The 15,391-nt window shown below is 56.4% G+C and overlaps 1 protein-coding gene across 1 annotated transcript in view; it reads right to left on the bottom strand.

Moving 5' to 3' along the window:
* Window positions 1-15,391, bottom strand: part of AGRN (agrin) — a 122,252-nt gene that overhangs the window by 90,245 nt on the left and 16,616 nt on the right. The gene's annotated exons all lie outside the window — the stretch shown is intronic.

Raw genomic sequence — 15,391 nt, 5'->3', positions numbered from 1 at the left:
TTCACCTGCTGCCCGGCCCCGGACCACCCCCACGGTACACAGAAGCAGGGGTCCACGCTCCATCATGCCTTTAGGCAGCGAGCCACAGCAGACCAGAAGGAGCAAGCGACGACCGTAAAGCATCTTGTCCTCTAAGCACTCGCTTCCCAGGAGAACGGCGCTTGGGAGCCGGAGGACAGCGCCCACCAGCCTGGCCAGGTCACGCTGTTTGCCTCATGACACCAGGTGACGGCTCTCCCCTCTCCAGCCCCACAACCCTCCCGTCTTTAAACTGCTCTGACAGTCCCTCCTCTGGGGGAGGGAGCCCGCTGCACACATCCTTTATGGATTGAGGCCACGGGCTCCTTCTGAACAAATTCCAACAAATTTTGGGTGTCGATTCCCACGTAGGCAGTTTTCTGCCTGTAAACAATTATTCCTGTAGTTTGACACCCCCATAGCGTAGTCAGACCATCTGTCTGAACTGCAAGGCTGTTAACTGCTGTTAAACTGCCATTAGCTGCAGATGCAGAGCTAGCGCTAGGACGAGTTTAAAACCACCACCAAACCCCTGCAACGCTCATACAAGTTAAGATGCAGTTGAAATGAACCGGCAGAGCCAATTATCTGTCCCCTACGAGCATCAAGGGCCACGCAGAGCCCACAGCCTCACCACAGCCCGAGCTGTGACCTTGCCCATCCCGAGTCTCCCACGTGGCGAGGCCGGTTGGGTCGCACCCCAGCGGGGAGCAGCATCCAGCACGACACCCGGATCTCCCACGTCGCACACAGGCATGATTCCTGTAACAGGTCAGCGTTACAGTGGTCGCTTTCCAGCCCTGCTCCAGGGCAAAGAATGTAACGCATTAAGATGTAAGACATGCAAGATTTACTGTGAAGGGAAAGCCTTTAATCTGAGGCAGGCTTCAAGCAAGTGCCAGCTCCTTTCAACTCTATCCTCACGCTGGTGGAGGACCGGCTGTCACTCGGGAGGAGCGCGGCAGCCAGGGTAGCGCTTACGAGACAGGGCAGTGCAGATTCCCAGCCCCACCAACTGCTGCGGGGCTGCTGGTCGTACAGGCTGGAGTCAGAAGGGTGCGTGTATATACGCTCAGAGGTAATGCCATCTCACGGCCCATGCTATAGGCACCGTGACGCACGGAGAGGCAGGCGTGAGCTCCACGCGAGCCAAGTGCAGCGAAGCCACTTCTGACAAGGACTCTGGGCCACGTGTTTTTGTGCCCCACGATTGCTCTGTGCCACACAGAGACCAGCCTGTCTGGCAAAGCAGGGAGCAGAGCCCCGGAGTCCCACCTCACTTAAGTCCCATTATGCCCCACGTAATGGGGCACAGAAGCCACAGGGCAGGGTGGCTGAGAGGAAGAGAAACTCCTTGGAGAAGCCAGCGTTCCCAGCACAAAGCTCTGGCCGTGCTGGGCTGCGTCAGAGGTCCCTCTGCAGCAAGGGCAAGGCGTGCACCCCTCCTGTTCAGGCAGAAACAGTGTGGGTCCCACTAACGCTGTGCACATCCCCAGTGCCCTTCCACAGCCATTGCAGTGTCCTTCCCGCTCCCACAGCGCATGGAGCTCCCAAACCTCGCCTTCCAGCACCTGTAGCTATGGGAGGCAAGTGGGACCTCCTGCATAAAAGCCCCGGTAGCCCAACCTCTCCTTCCCTGCAACAGGAGCCACCGCCTCACCAGGCCAGAGGCGGCCAGACCCACACCCCCAGAGCCCTCTGCACAGCCAGACTAACCCTCGGCAGAGCGGGAAGCACCCACCCTCTGCAGCCAAGCCCTTGCACATCTGCATGCACGGGGTCAGAGCGCAGACCGCTGCGGTGGGGGAGGAAAAGCCCCCGCTGGAAAGCGGAGCAAAAGGCACAGAATATGTGCGAAGGAGCCCAGCCAGCCATCGGACTCTGCTGGGGGAAACAGAAGCCCCGGAGCAGTATTTTCTCTTATCGCGACAGATGCGACGGGCCAGAGGGTCCCTAGGGGCTGGAGGCTCACTGGCCGGGTTCACAGGGCAGGGGCTGCAGCCCACACTGCTGCTTCCCTTCATCCTCCGGCAGAAGGACACCAACCCGCTCGGGGGGGGGATGGAGGGGGACGGATTTCCGGGGGCAGCGCTTCACCAAAGGGTTCCCACGCTTCAGCTGGGCAGAGGGGGTGGGATGTCCAACGTGCTCCCTTTGGGGAACAAGCAAACACTTCTCACACACTCCCTCTTCCCGCAGAGGCACAAGCGGCCGCTGGCAGACAGGGAGCGGGCAGCTCCCTTTGGGCACACGAGAGCCCAGTGCTCCCAGCGCTGCCACCAGTTGCCTCTGCCAAGCGTGATGCTCCCAGAGAGCCGGGCCAGGCTCTGCGGGAGAACGTAGGCACGCTCGCCAAGGGGACACCCACCCACTCTGGCACGGCCGCTGCCCCTTTGGGTGGGAGGGCAGGCAGCACAGCCGTAAAGGGCAAGGCAGGAGGGGGGCATAAACACAGCCTTCAGAGGCAGCTTGCCCACAGACCAGCAGGAGCAGTCCAGCTGCCATCTTAAAGTATCTCTTTCCCTTTGTTTTCTTCACTCTTTTGGTCTCTCTCCCGTAGGTGGGGTTGTAAAAGCCCAGCCTGAAGCCCAAAGGCAATGCTCCACGGAAAATAAGCATGTGGGGAAGCCAGGCTAAATCCAGATGGACCTGCAATTCCTGCACTGGTCTGCACGACAGTAGCACATGGGTGGGCACGATGTCAAGTTAAGGTGAGTTCAGAGCAGCGACACCTAATGCAGAAGGCAACACGCACACCCTATAACCCCACCGGCAAGGCTGTTCCCAGAACGGCACCCCTGATGCTTCCAGCTTTTCTAAGGCTACACATCACCATCCACGCACCCTCAAGTCACAGCCAGCTTCTCCCACCAGTCCTGCCCCGCTCCCTTCTGGCTCCACGGCATTTAAATCCAGATGCCACAAGCGGAGCTGCAGGACGGGACGCTGCTGAAAGCGCCACTCGCCGCCTCAAGAGAGCCGGGCTGCACTTCCACAAGGCCTTTGCAGAGTCTAGAAAAAGACTCCCTTGGGCAAAGAAAGTGCAAGTCCAGCTGGCTAGGAGTCTAACTGAGAGCTGTCTGGGAGAAATTATCAGTCTAGAAAAACAATTCCAGCCTGGGTTTCTTTAGATTCTCTCCTGCTTCAGTGCCTGGGAACTGGGTCCCAGCCAGCAGCTCTGAGCTCAGCAGGCAAGGGTTCTCATGAGCCAGAAGAGCATGAAGTAGATCAGCTGGTGTCAGTAGGAAGCTTGGGATGAAGGCAGAGTTTAGGAGGAATTTGGCAGATATGCCCCTCTAGCTCGAATCCAAAGCAGAGATGCTCCCAGGCAACCAAAGTTTCATCCACTAACGAATCTCCAAGCTTTTTCTATCCACCATCAGCTTCGCTTTCACCTGCAAATGGAAGGGTCGTGTTCTGTCCAAACCAATCTGCCCATGCCGCTATGAAATGCTGCTGAAAACAGACAGGCTCCTAGTGCTACACCCCCAAAGAGCACTCGAGATCCGCACAGCCGCCGTTCCGACGCAGCCCTCTACAGCAAGCGCAGCAGCGAGCGCCGCAGCACAACCAGGCACCGAGAAAGCTGCTGCTTCTCTCCCCTTCGCCGAGCGAACACGGGGTTACCCTGGGGAAGGCTGAGCAGGTACCCGGGCCTGTCTCTTCAAGCGAACCCAGGGCAGACTCCCCTGGCAATGAGACTAGCGAAAGGAACGGCAGCTTGAAAATAACAGGCTGTGTGCCTGTACTCGTCATCCCACCGAGGGAGCTCAAGAAATCCCTCCTGCAGTTTGTTAGCCACTAAAGCCTGACACGAGCTGGCCTGGGAACTGCCCTGCCGAGGAGCGAAACGCCCTGCAAACCAAGGAGCTGTCAAAGCCCCAGCGAGATCAGAACTCGTGGCAGGACCCTGCAGGGAAGGATGAGGAAGCAAGACAGCTCCTTTCCCAGGGGACGCGAATTCAGCATGCTCGGGGAGAAAGAAATCAAGTCCATCTGAAAAGAAAAACCACACGGTGTGAGATTGGGAAGTACAAGTTTACCCTGCGCCACATCAGACAGACAGCTCCTGCAGAGCACCCTTCTAGGCTTCTGTGAGGAAGCATTAGTAGCAGGCTGTTTGGTTTTTAACTCGTCGCAGGCTTATGACAATAGCAGTATCAGCTAGAGGAAAACCTCGTGGTTCGCTCGCCAGCTCCGAGAGAGGACTGCAGCTAACAGCCCAGGGAAACGGGGCACAGCCCTGCCCATCCCTGCTGGCAGCAGCAGCAGCCTGGCACGGGCAGCCAGCTTGCAGCGGGGAGGCAAACTGAGGGAGCACGCCACGAGGGCAGCCACATAGCCTGAGCTACCGTCGGGAGCACATCTCCTCTCTGCTCGGGGAAAAAAAGACCCAAGAAGGTGGCAGATGAGCCACAGCCAGCGCAGGGCTTGATGAGCAGAGGCAAGAAGAATGTCTCCCTGCAGGTGAGGTGGGGAGAGGCAGGGATCCAAGCCCATCAGCACCGCCAGCCACAACTCACCACCCCAGAGCCTCCTGGCTCCAAGGAGTTCAGCCCAAAGAGAGACCCATCGTCTCTCCAGGGATGGGAAAGCTGCTTGCCTACAGCTGGGGTAAGGCCAACCGATGGACCAACCTGGATCTGCAAGACCCTCTCAGGTCCTGCCATCCATCCCTCGTCGCCCAGGCAGCACCTCAGAAGCCACGAGAAGCAGGATGCTGCCACGCGCAGGCTCTCCAGCCCAGGGCTGCACAACCGCTGGGGCCAGCTCCAGCTTCTCCCCACGCTGGCAAGTGGCCCTTGCCAGGCTCAGCAGTGCCAGGCCCCGTAGCCCCGCACCTGAGCAACCTGCTCCCTTTGTTCCCCAGGCAGACAGGTCCTGAGGGGTGCCCAGGCACCTGCAGCTCTCACCCTTCTGCCCCGCCGGGGTCCACGTTCAGCCTGACACAAGGACACGCGATTTGATGTGGGGGCCAAGAATTTCTCAGGGAAATCCAAGGGCTCGGCTTTCACAAACCAGCAAACGCCTCAGATCCTTTTGAAATGGAGTCTAAACTCAAATATTCTTTTTTCTATTTACTAGAGACACTTCTGGAGGCAGAAGCTTCTCTCTCTCTCACATTCCCAGGTTTGAAGGCTTGCCCAGGACTCTGTCAGTACCTTTAAGGCTGGCCTGGGTTATTGCTCAAGATCCCTCAGTGCGTGTAGAAGCGAAGCAGGCACTTGCTCCGATGGAGGCTCTTGCTTTACCATAAAGCAGCACCACCCCTAGGCTCAGCCAGCTGCGTACTTCCCCGAGTAAGTGGGTGGGAAAATCCAGCCTTTGATGTTCCACTGAGCGGCTCCAAAACAAAGATGGACTACAGGAGATAAAAACACCAAACAAACTTCACAACAGGATATATCCGGTAGATAAAGTGGGAAAGAATTTCATTTCCATGGAAGGCAGACTGCATGTGGTCCACAGAATAACCAAATGGCAGCTGTTTTCCACTCCCAGCACACGCTGCCTTTCGCGGACGTCGCACCAGCAGAGCGCAGGCTGCCCAAAAAACCTGCGTTAGGGCTCCAGGAAAAGCCACCCTGACAAAGCTGCTCCCAGCGTGCAAGCTCAGCAGGTAGCAGCAATTCTGGGCAAGGCAGCTTCCCCCACAGCCTTATCTCAGCCTGCCCAGAGAGCTTTCCCAGGTACCTGCAAGCTGGACATGATCCAGCTCAGCGTTCACATGGTCAGCACAACAGGCATCAGACACAAGCAAGCAGGCTGGGAAAAAAAAAAACCACAAACACAATCCGAAGAACAGCGGCCATCCATCGCTAACGTGGGTTTTGCAGAATCCATGACAGACTGGCACGGACCGAAAGAGCCGTGGCTGCTCAATCTAGCGGAACGGCATGGGAGGGAAGAGGTGATCAACTGCTTTCAAGTACATAAGCAGCTTCTAAGCAGAAAAGGGAGCAGGCTGTTCTCTGCGTCAGGGTGGACAGGTAAGATGCTCTGGTGCAGGTTGCTACCATTGATTCAGGTTTGCTTTTCTGGGATGGCCCGTTTCCACCCTATTTCCGTAGCCATTTCCCCACCTTTAGTGATCTTGAGCACTGAGAAGCTTAACAAGCTTGGCTCCATCTTCCAGCAGCCCAAACCACGACACCCTCCCAGGCAGCACAGCGAAGGGAGGAAGGTGCCTGCCTCAACACCACGCTCCAGGCAGGCGTCTTCTGGGTTGACGGGGCAGGGCAGCCTCACAAAGCTGCTTTTCTTCCCAGCTCCAGCAGGCCCATGGCCACCCCCTCCCCACTTCCTCTCCCCATCCTCTTCCCCCCTGAAAAGAGCCCCAGAGCTCAATAGTGACACAGATGAGCCCAGCACACGGGGCTTTGCCGCTGCAAAGCCCAGCTTAAGGCAGCGGGGAGGGAAGAAAGGAATAATGAGCCACGAGCCTCATTTGCAGTCTGGCAGTGCCACCTCTGCTATCTGAGCCGCAACCAGAGCCCTCTGCCACCACAGCTCTGCAGTAATTTAAACACGTAAAACTGGCAGAAAACTGGCAGAAAAAGGAAGTTTTTCCAAAGCCGAAAGAAGGGCTGCCATGTGGCAAGGCGCGACGGAGGAGCTTTGCGCAAACCGCTGCCAGCCCTGCCGTGGCGGGCCCAGGGCTGCGCTCAGCTGAGACAAGAGAGGGACCAGCTGGCGCAGCACGTCGCCGCGAACATCAGGCCTTGCCCAGGAAGGATGCAGATCCCTCTGCTATCCACTGCTCTGATCCACCTGTCAAGAGGAGGCTGCACGCAGCCTAGATGCCAGCGTTACGCAGCGCTGCTCCAAGGAGCACCGTGTCCCCTCGCGTTACGTCTGGCCGCGCAAGACAGACCAGGGGGCTCAGCCTTGCAGTGCCTGTTCAGTGTAAGGCCACGGTTCTTGCGAGTGTTGTGAAGAGACAAAAGCCTCCGCTGCCAGAAGCGGCGGGGCCTCTGCCGCTGGCACCCCTCTCGTCCCGGCTCTCCACTCACGTGCTGCACTGAGTGCCTATGAAAACCTCTCAAGTTCAGATTTTGTGCGCCAACGGGGGCCCCTAGGGAAGCCTGTGAACCAGCAACCACCTGAGTTCAGCTCAAGACGGCCAGCATATTTGGAGTTTGCAGTTCTTCTGCCTTGAGCACGGTCCAGAGGCAAAGGTGGGACACCTGAACCACCTAACCTGAAAGATTGAGTCCAAACAGCAGAACACAAGCCACAAGTAGGAGACCTGACCAAGTAAAGCAGAATTCTGCCCTCCCTGCAAAGCACCTCTAGGGGCACAGGGTAGCCCTCCAGCATCCTCCAAGGAAACTATCTCCAGCCATGCTATTCCACCAAGCAAAACAGGGCTTGCTCCGAGAGCTAAATATATGCCTCGGTCCCTAGGGGTTACTAACAAACCCTGGCAACGGGACTGCAGGATCCCTGATAATATTGTAGGATTTGCCCAGCCCTCTAAGAATAACTGCACTGCCTATGAGAACATCACAGGAATTAGCTCCCTCCTGCCCATTACACCCCTGGTACCACACAGGAGCCAGGAACCCGCTGCTCTGGGGCAGGGCTGAAAGAACACGGATTTGCAGGCTAGTGCAGCATTGCCTCAAATGGAAAACCGCTTTTTCTACAGGATTAGAAGTTTCACCCTGAGCTTGCTGCAGAGAACAGTGCAGCGCTGTGCCTGGCGCAGTCCCGCCTGGGTGTCAGTGGAAAATAACCAGCAGTCCTCTCCGTAAAAGAGATTAAAACCTTTTTTTTACGTGAACAACCACCACCGAGGGAGGGAAGGGGAACTCTGCGGGAAGCACGTGCACGCAGGACATCATGCTTCTGCTCCTCAGGCACGAGCTGCTAAGCCAGTAGCAGCCGCCTCAGAAGGCAGAGCCCAACTCTTCCCCAGCAGGGACTGCCCCGAGTTTCCCCAGCCGTTCCAGGGCAGCGCTGCCTTTCCTTGCTGGAGACCCACAGGCACTCAGCAACACCAGCTTCGCTGCAGCTCCCCACCCCACAGCCTCCCATGCCTCCCGTGGAGGGAGAGGGGAACAGCTCCCAGCCTCGTAGCACCCAAGCAAGTTCACACAAGAAGCCCCCGGCAAGGCAGGGATACCAGTTGCTTTCCAGCAGCCTCACACCCTAACCACCAGACCCAGCTTTGCACCAGCTCTGCTCTTCAGCTGGGCGCCTTCCCCCAGCCCAGCAGAGGTGCTGCCTCCTTCTCACATCCTTTGACAAGCTCTGGCGTCACCCAAATTCTCTCCAAGAGGCACCAGTGCTGCAGGAAAGCTACTGGAAGTTACTGGAATCATTAAAAGCGGTGTCTGCCTCTGCATCTAGGGGATGCATAGCTGGCATTCCAGGCTGGCAGAGCTCTGCCGCACATAATCCACCTGACCAGGGCACATGCCAGAACAGGTTACGCAAACAGATCACACACACACACACACCGTGAGGATGAGCGGTCTTGGGCAGGGAAAGGGGAAAAAGGCTGGAGAAGGTGCTGTATCTTCCCTACATGTTTCAGGGTCCTCAGGACAAATCCTTCTAGCTGGAGTGCAGAGCAGTCCGACCCTTCCAGCTCACCACTGACAGAGATTTGTCCTTTCTGTGCACTGCAGAGGGAGAAAGAAGAGATTCCCCCCATCTCCTCATCTTGCCCCAGTTCCCCCAGGGGCAGGAACAGAGCAGGGCTGTTCTGCCAGCGCTGCCACCCTCACCTGGGCACCGTGACCACAACCTAGGGCACATACTCAAACAGAACTCACTGGGATGTCGCTGCATCCCCCTTCCTTCCGACCTGTAGCATGCAGCAGAGCAGGGAGAGGTCCGGCTGAGGATGCGGCACTACCCATGGCCCACACGGCCAAGCCATCACCCACCCGTGGCCAGCCACACAGGGGAGGACAGGCCCAGCTGAAGGGAGAGCAGGCCAGGAGGGGACTGGAGAAAGTGGCAGCTTCTCCAGCAAGTTTTTGCAGCACGAAGACCTGCCCAGCCTTGCGCCCGCCCTACGCACAGGGAGCGCCCAACACACAGGCAGGCGTGCAGCCTCCCCGCTCCTCGCAGGCTGGGGCACACCAGGCCACCCCAGGAGGGAGTAACTGGGGGACTGGGGTTACAGCCCTGGAGGGGGATTGAAGCCTTTTGCAGCTCCTAAATGAGAGCCTGGCTTTGCATTCCCCTCCCTGTGCCTGGGGACAGCAAGCAGGCAGCATGTGACAGCCATTGCTCCCACTGCAGCTCATCATCTTCTTCCAAGCCTGATGGTGACGATGCTGGAGGAGAAATCAGAATAAGAGGGGTCACTGGGACAGGACCCATGATCCCTCTGGTTCACATCCTGCTGACAGCTGCTGGCAGCAGATTATTTAACAGCAGAGGGTCAGAGCCAAGCAAGGGCTGAGCAAACTTGCCTATACCATCCCACGATCCGGAAAAATTAGCTCTTCAGGGACTTCCTCAGCCAGAACTGGCTTAGCTTACACCATTGCCAAATAACTGATTGACCCACCCATCACGATTTTGCCTAATCCTTTCTCAGCCCCTTAATATTTCTGACTCTTGCACCATCCATTGGCAACAAATTTAGTTCAACTTGTCTCCCTGTAAGAGTGGCCTCCCTTTGAGCCTGCTGCCTAGCTCCTCCTCCTCTCCAGTCTTTACCAGGAGAAAATTCACCTCCTATACACCACTCTGCATCGTGACCCTTTACACCAACCCTCCTTTCTGAAAGCCAAGAGGCCCCAGCACCCCCATGGGAAGGGCCACAGTCTGCCCAGTCCCACCGAGACGTGCCAACAGCGATGTGCAGAGGCCAGGGAGATGCACAGTGTTTAAGGGATGGGGACAGTACTCTTTGAAAGCAAGGCTGGAAGCCCCCTCAGTGGGCAACCTCTGTTAGGATCTTTCCTCTCCCTGCCACGTGCCCTTATGCCCAGAGCCACCAAACCTCCCTGGTGCCACAGCAGAGCGGGTGGCCCACCTCCAGCCCCATGGCTCCCTCCTCCCCTGGCCCACAGCAGCAGGAACAGGGCACCGTGCACTCGGTGTCCCCAACCAGGCATGGCAGCGAGAAGCCATACTGAGCGACCAGAGATTTCCCTCCCCCTTCCCAAGCTTGCAGGGATCCAGAAATTCAGCACCCAAGATGGAGCCTGCACCAAAAGCGAGGGAAACAGACCCCAGAGAGCTACCAGAGACAAAGGGCAACCTATGGAGACGGGGTCTCTCCCTCATCCGGGGGGGAGTTACGTCACCCATCACCCGTATAGGGACATGCATCTTGGTGCCATTGTTTGCAGGCAACCTCACTGCCCAGGAATGCAGCGGCCCGTGGGGGCAGGGAGACATGCCAGAGGGTGGGAAACGCTCGCTGCAGAGGAGCTCCGCTCCTCCGCACATCTATTAAACAAAGCCACAAGTGACCTGGCTACTTATCTGAGGAAACTGCCAGCCACCCCTGGAGCAGAGGGCTGCTAGACAACAGCAGCTTCAGCGCCCAGCTCCAGGACCCCATGATCAGAGCACCAGGTCACACGAAGCGTGCACAGATGCAGGAGCCACGCACTCATCCCGGGCCTGAAGCTTCCCCACACCTAAATCTGCCTTTTATCCAACCCACTTAGCTATATATCCTCCGAGACTTCCAAATACTAAGCTGATGCTCTCCTTGCCGCAGAGATGCCCTGCAAGAACTACCTGAGCTTTGTTTCATGGCTTACTTGGCGCTACCGAGGAAGGCATCCCCCAGGCTTTCATGACCCACTAGAACTGAAGAACAGGTTGCTCCCTGCAGAGAAGCAGGGTTGGGATAAGGGAGAGGGTGAAGCAGGCTATGGGGTGGGCATGGGGCTGCAGGTCACTTGAGAGACAGAGCCTGCAATCACTGCACCCCCAGGGAGAGTCCACCCCAGCAGAGGCTAGCAGCAACCACCTCTATACAAGCCCCTGCCTCCATCAGGAGCGTGTTTCTGCTCCACTGGTATTCCAACCACAAGACAAAGGCAGTAAGAAATAGGGATTTCTGCAAGTTTTGGTTTCTGTGCCCCTCTGCGCTTAGTCTAGGACAAGTTTGCTACGGAGGGAACTGTGCTGAAAGCAGAAGCGCTCACCTAGACGGAGCTCAAATGGCTCCTCATGACAGAGTTTCCCCATGCAACTGCCAGGAGCTTCCACTGATCCTAGTTTATCTCTTAGATAAACAGCATCAGTTAAAACAATTTGCTCAGGGATTTTATTGCTACATAAACAGACAGCTCAGTGTAACAAGGAAAGCTGAGAGAGAAACTGGCTCTAAGCAGGAGAGGGACAAATAAAACAGACAAAGAACCTGTTTTCTCAAAGGCTGGCTTCCCCAAGAGCAAAACTGCCCCAAATGAAGCTACAGCCTATCCCAGGCCAAGCTCTCACCAGTCCCAAGCCACATGAATGGCTCCCACAGCCCAGTCAAAAGGATTTGCTTGGGTAATAACTGAGGAAGAGAACTCAACTCTGACCCCATAGCCTGGGTAGATGTGTTCCTGAGTAAAGTTTTCAGGTATCAACAGCATGAGGAGTGGCAGAAAAAGGATGAGCCCGAACAAATCCCCTTGCAGAAGGGATGAAGCCACAGTACAATCCTACACCTCCTGCAGAGGAAATAACGTTCCTTGGCCACCACGGTAAAAACGCCAAGGAAAACACTAAGGAGGATGATCCCAATTTGTAGAAAATGTGACAGTGAAGGAGCTATTCGCTCTGGGAGGGCACACAGGGCAGAGCAGATGCTTGCCCTGGTCCATAACTGGCCTGCAGCATCCCCCAGCACAACTCGGAAGCCATCCAAGAGTTACAGGATTGGTCCCAAATTCGAAACAAGGACCTTCCTGCTCTCCTGCATAACGCCAGGCGCTGCGTTTTCCCCAGCAATCGTGTACTAGCGCCTAAAAAAATCAGTGCATGCCCTCTTCTACCAGGCCAGCCACCAAGAGCAAGAAGGCTGCAGGAACAGGGATGCAGGGAGAAGACGACGAGCAACGAGAGACCACGCCACCCACGCCAGGGAAGGATGCCACCCCTGCCCGCACCCCTGGGTGGTCAGGGCCACCACCGCCATCGCCCCAGCACAGCCGGGAACGCCGCGCTCCCCCCGCCACCCGGGCAGGCTGTTCCTCCCACACCTCGCTCCGCAGATCCCGCCAAGCAGGGCTTCTCCTGCCAGCCTACCTGGCTGAGCTATGACTGGAATGCCGCTCCTGGCTTCCCGCCCGGCCGCTGCCCGTTAGCGCAAGAGGGGATTAAGGTTTTAATCGGCAGAAAGGTGCAAGGCGGAGGGCTGGTACTGCGGGCAGGCAGCACCCAGCCAAGCCCAGGGAAGCACCTCTCTCCCAGGCTGGCTGCACAGAGGGACAGGGAAACCCTAGGAAGGGCTCTAAACCCACCCTTGCCCACCGTCTGCCTCTGCTCTCAGAAGTGTGCGACACTCCACTGGTACCCGGGGCGGGGAAATATGCCCAAGGGATGAGGCCAGGGTGAGCCCCAGCCTGCCCTGACCTGGGACACCGCTGCAGGCAGTGGGTCTCAGCACTGCTGTAAAGGCAACGGAGGAGCCAGCCCACGGTGCTGATAAAGGCAGCCCCAGGTAGCAAGGCACAGACCCCAGAACACGCTCTAACCTTTTTATCACTCCTCTCCTTTCTCCCCAAGCTCGGCTGAGTTTTGCCTTCCACGGGAACCAGGAATCTCACCACATCAACAGAGCTGGAAACACACCTTATAGCTCCAATGTGATTTTCTGTGTCCGTGCCCATCACTGCCAGCTGCTTCCCTGGCCAGCCAAATCAGGAAAGTTCACTTGGAGCCATCCTGTCCAAGGTGTGAAGCCTTAAGCAGTCAGAGGATTCATTCAGACCACTTTTACACCCTCACCAGCACTTCTTTGAGGCTCACATCTCCTTTGTACTGCAGTTCTTCCTTGATTTTACAGAAGTACTTGAAGGCCTGAACTGACCCAAGGCCCCAGAGCATCATTTTTCTTCCCAGAAACAGAGCAAGATACGGTGCTTCTTGGCCAAGGAGAGCAGCTTCAGAGCCAAGACAATCACAATTTGGCAGCTAAATTCGAGTTGGCAAGCAACGTATCGGTAGACTTCTCTCCCCGCACCCCTCGCCCTCCAGTGACTCCTCTTCTGCAGTTTGGGGGTTCAGAAGTACTGCAAGTGCTGGAAGGCCACAACTTACTCAACCCTTTGGTTGCCAAAGCTGAGCACCTGGCAGTTTCTGTGCCGGTAGGAGTTAACATGCACACAGACAGGCTAAAGGCTTTGGCTACAATCCTCCACCTGCAAAAAACATTGCCACGGCACAAGAGGCTGTCAAGAAGTTGAAAGACTTAGTTTTCAGAGCGTGAATTTAGCCCCAGATAGGGGCTTTAGTTCAGTAGCACGCACACAGCAGTGCAAGTGCAAACTCTGAGCATCCCTCCTGGCCTTTGGGTTCTGCAGCATGAGCTGTCCTTCCAGTCTGCAGCTGTATTTCAGAGGAATGGATTAATTAGAAGACAGGAACCAGCTCTAACCACGCTCTCCTTAGCTAAAGAGCTGAGGAAGTCCAATTTCCATGCCTCTTCTATTTTCCTACCCCTCCAGACCAGCAGGGATGCTAGGATTTCACACAGGCAGGGAAAAGAACGCACCAAGGTATACCACCCCAGAGCACGTTTGGCAGACCACCTCAGCACCATGACCATGACGTGCGGCCCTCACAGCAGCTCTGTGCTCCCTGTTGGTGTAGACGGAGTCAGGAACAAGCTGGCAAGGTCCTGGCGGGCAGCCTGGAAGACCGAAGGAAAAGCTGGCCAGAGGAAACTCAAAGCACATCGATGCTGCCAGTGCGTTCAGGGGAGGGCCACAGCAGGGAAGAGTCCCAGGGAATCCACAAATAACAGGAAAGAGTCCACAGCAACTCAGTGCGATGGCAGGGAGGATCCTGAACAGCACCTAAAGGGAGGTGGTCCCCCCTGTCATCAGCTCTCCTCCCACTTTAGGTGCCAATAGCCAGGCTCTCTGTCTGTAAAGCTCCGGTATTCTGGCTGCAGCGCCAAGTGTCTGCCCCATCCATTCAGAGCCAAGATGCAGGTGGGTGATCACAGTTATCCTGAGTCTTCCCCTTCTGCTGGCAGCCCCCTCTGAGGACTCCCAGGTCCCATTCCCTGCTTGGTCACAGATTTGCTCTGTAAACTGGAACCATATTGCTGCTTACCTACCATACCTGCCTCAGTCTGCAGAAACGCAGAGAGCACCCAGGGGGGTTAAACGGCTTGTTAACGTGGGCCAATTGCTTTTAAAGCCCTTAAAGGAAAGATAACTGCTTCACACTGTTCTCCAACAAGCTCTGAGCCTTCCGCGCTTCCCTCTCTCCCCAGGAGGAGCGGTTTGGAGGACAGCAATTCCAACCCAAAGCACTCCTGCGTGTCTGAAGAGAGCTGGTCTCCATGCTGGTCTGGCCCTGCCCACCTGCAACACAAAACTGAGGACTAAACACCCAAAGAGAGGCGATGCACTTAAGAAGTGCAGAGATCAGCAAAAGCTCCCTCAGCCTTTCTCTGCTCCCCCTGTTTTTATCTATCACCCACAAATCAAAAGACGCTGAGGCACAGCCAGTCCTCCCGTTCACTTAAGCTAATTAGCATCCCTGCAAAACGGAGAGAGCACAGCGGTCTAATATTAGACAGAAGATGCACTTACAGCCCATCAAGATGACACAACATCCTCTGGGAGTGTGCAGTTCTCTTCCAACATCCACTACCACGCAGAGAAGAAAAAAAAAAAAAATAGGACAGGAAGAGGCAGTTGGTCTTGGAAGATGTTAAGGTTTGTCCTCTGAATCGGGAGAGGGGCAGCAGAGCTGTTTTAACCTGCTTCCATTCTCCTGAAAAGGCAGCCCCAGGTGAGATAACGGAATAAGCAAGCTATAGAGGAAGGCTATAAGCAAAGCCCAGCTGTGGAAGAGCACCTCTAGTCCATAAACAGTGAGAAGCAGGGCTGGTCCTCTTTCAGGGCAGAAATCCACAAAAATCTAGCTAGCTCCACACGGCCTCAGCTTGAGGAGAAAACACACCGCCTCGTCACTCTAAGAATGACACACGCAGATCCCCGTCTGCAGCACGCCAGGCGAGCGCCAGCCACGGCTCCTGCTCCACCAGCTGCTTGAAGACAGAGGCCACGGGACACCGTTACAGCAGTTTGTGTTGCAAAACACCTTTTACCAGCAGGCTCCAGCGTGATCCACGCGAGATCTCTGCTGCCTGGCACTACCCCTGGGATGGGACGAAGCAGTTGTGTGCCAGTGCAAGGCCACGCAAACAGGCAGCACGTCT

This window comes from Leptosomus discolor, chromosome 20 (genome assembly GCF_034619465.1).
Source record: "Leptosomus discolor isolate bLepDis1 chromosome 20, bLepDis1.hap2, whole genome shotgun sequence".
NCBI classification, from domain to species: Eukaryota; Metazoa; Chordata; class Aves; order Leptosomiformes; family Leptosomidae; genus Leptosomus; species Leptosomus discolor.
Note: the sequence above shows the minus strand (reverse complement) of the source record. Positions and strands in the feature narration are given on the sequence as shown.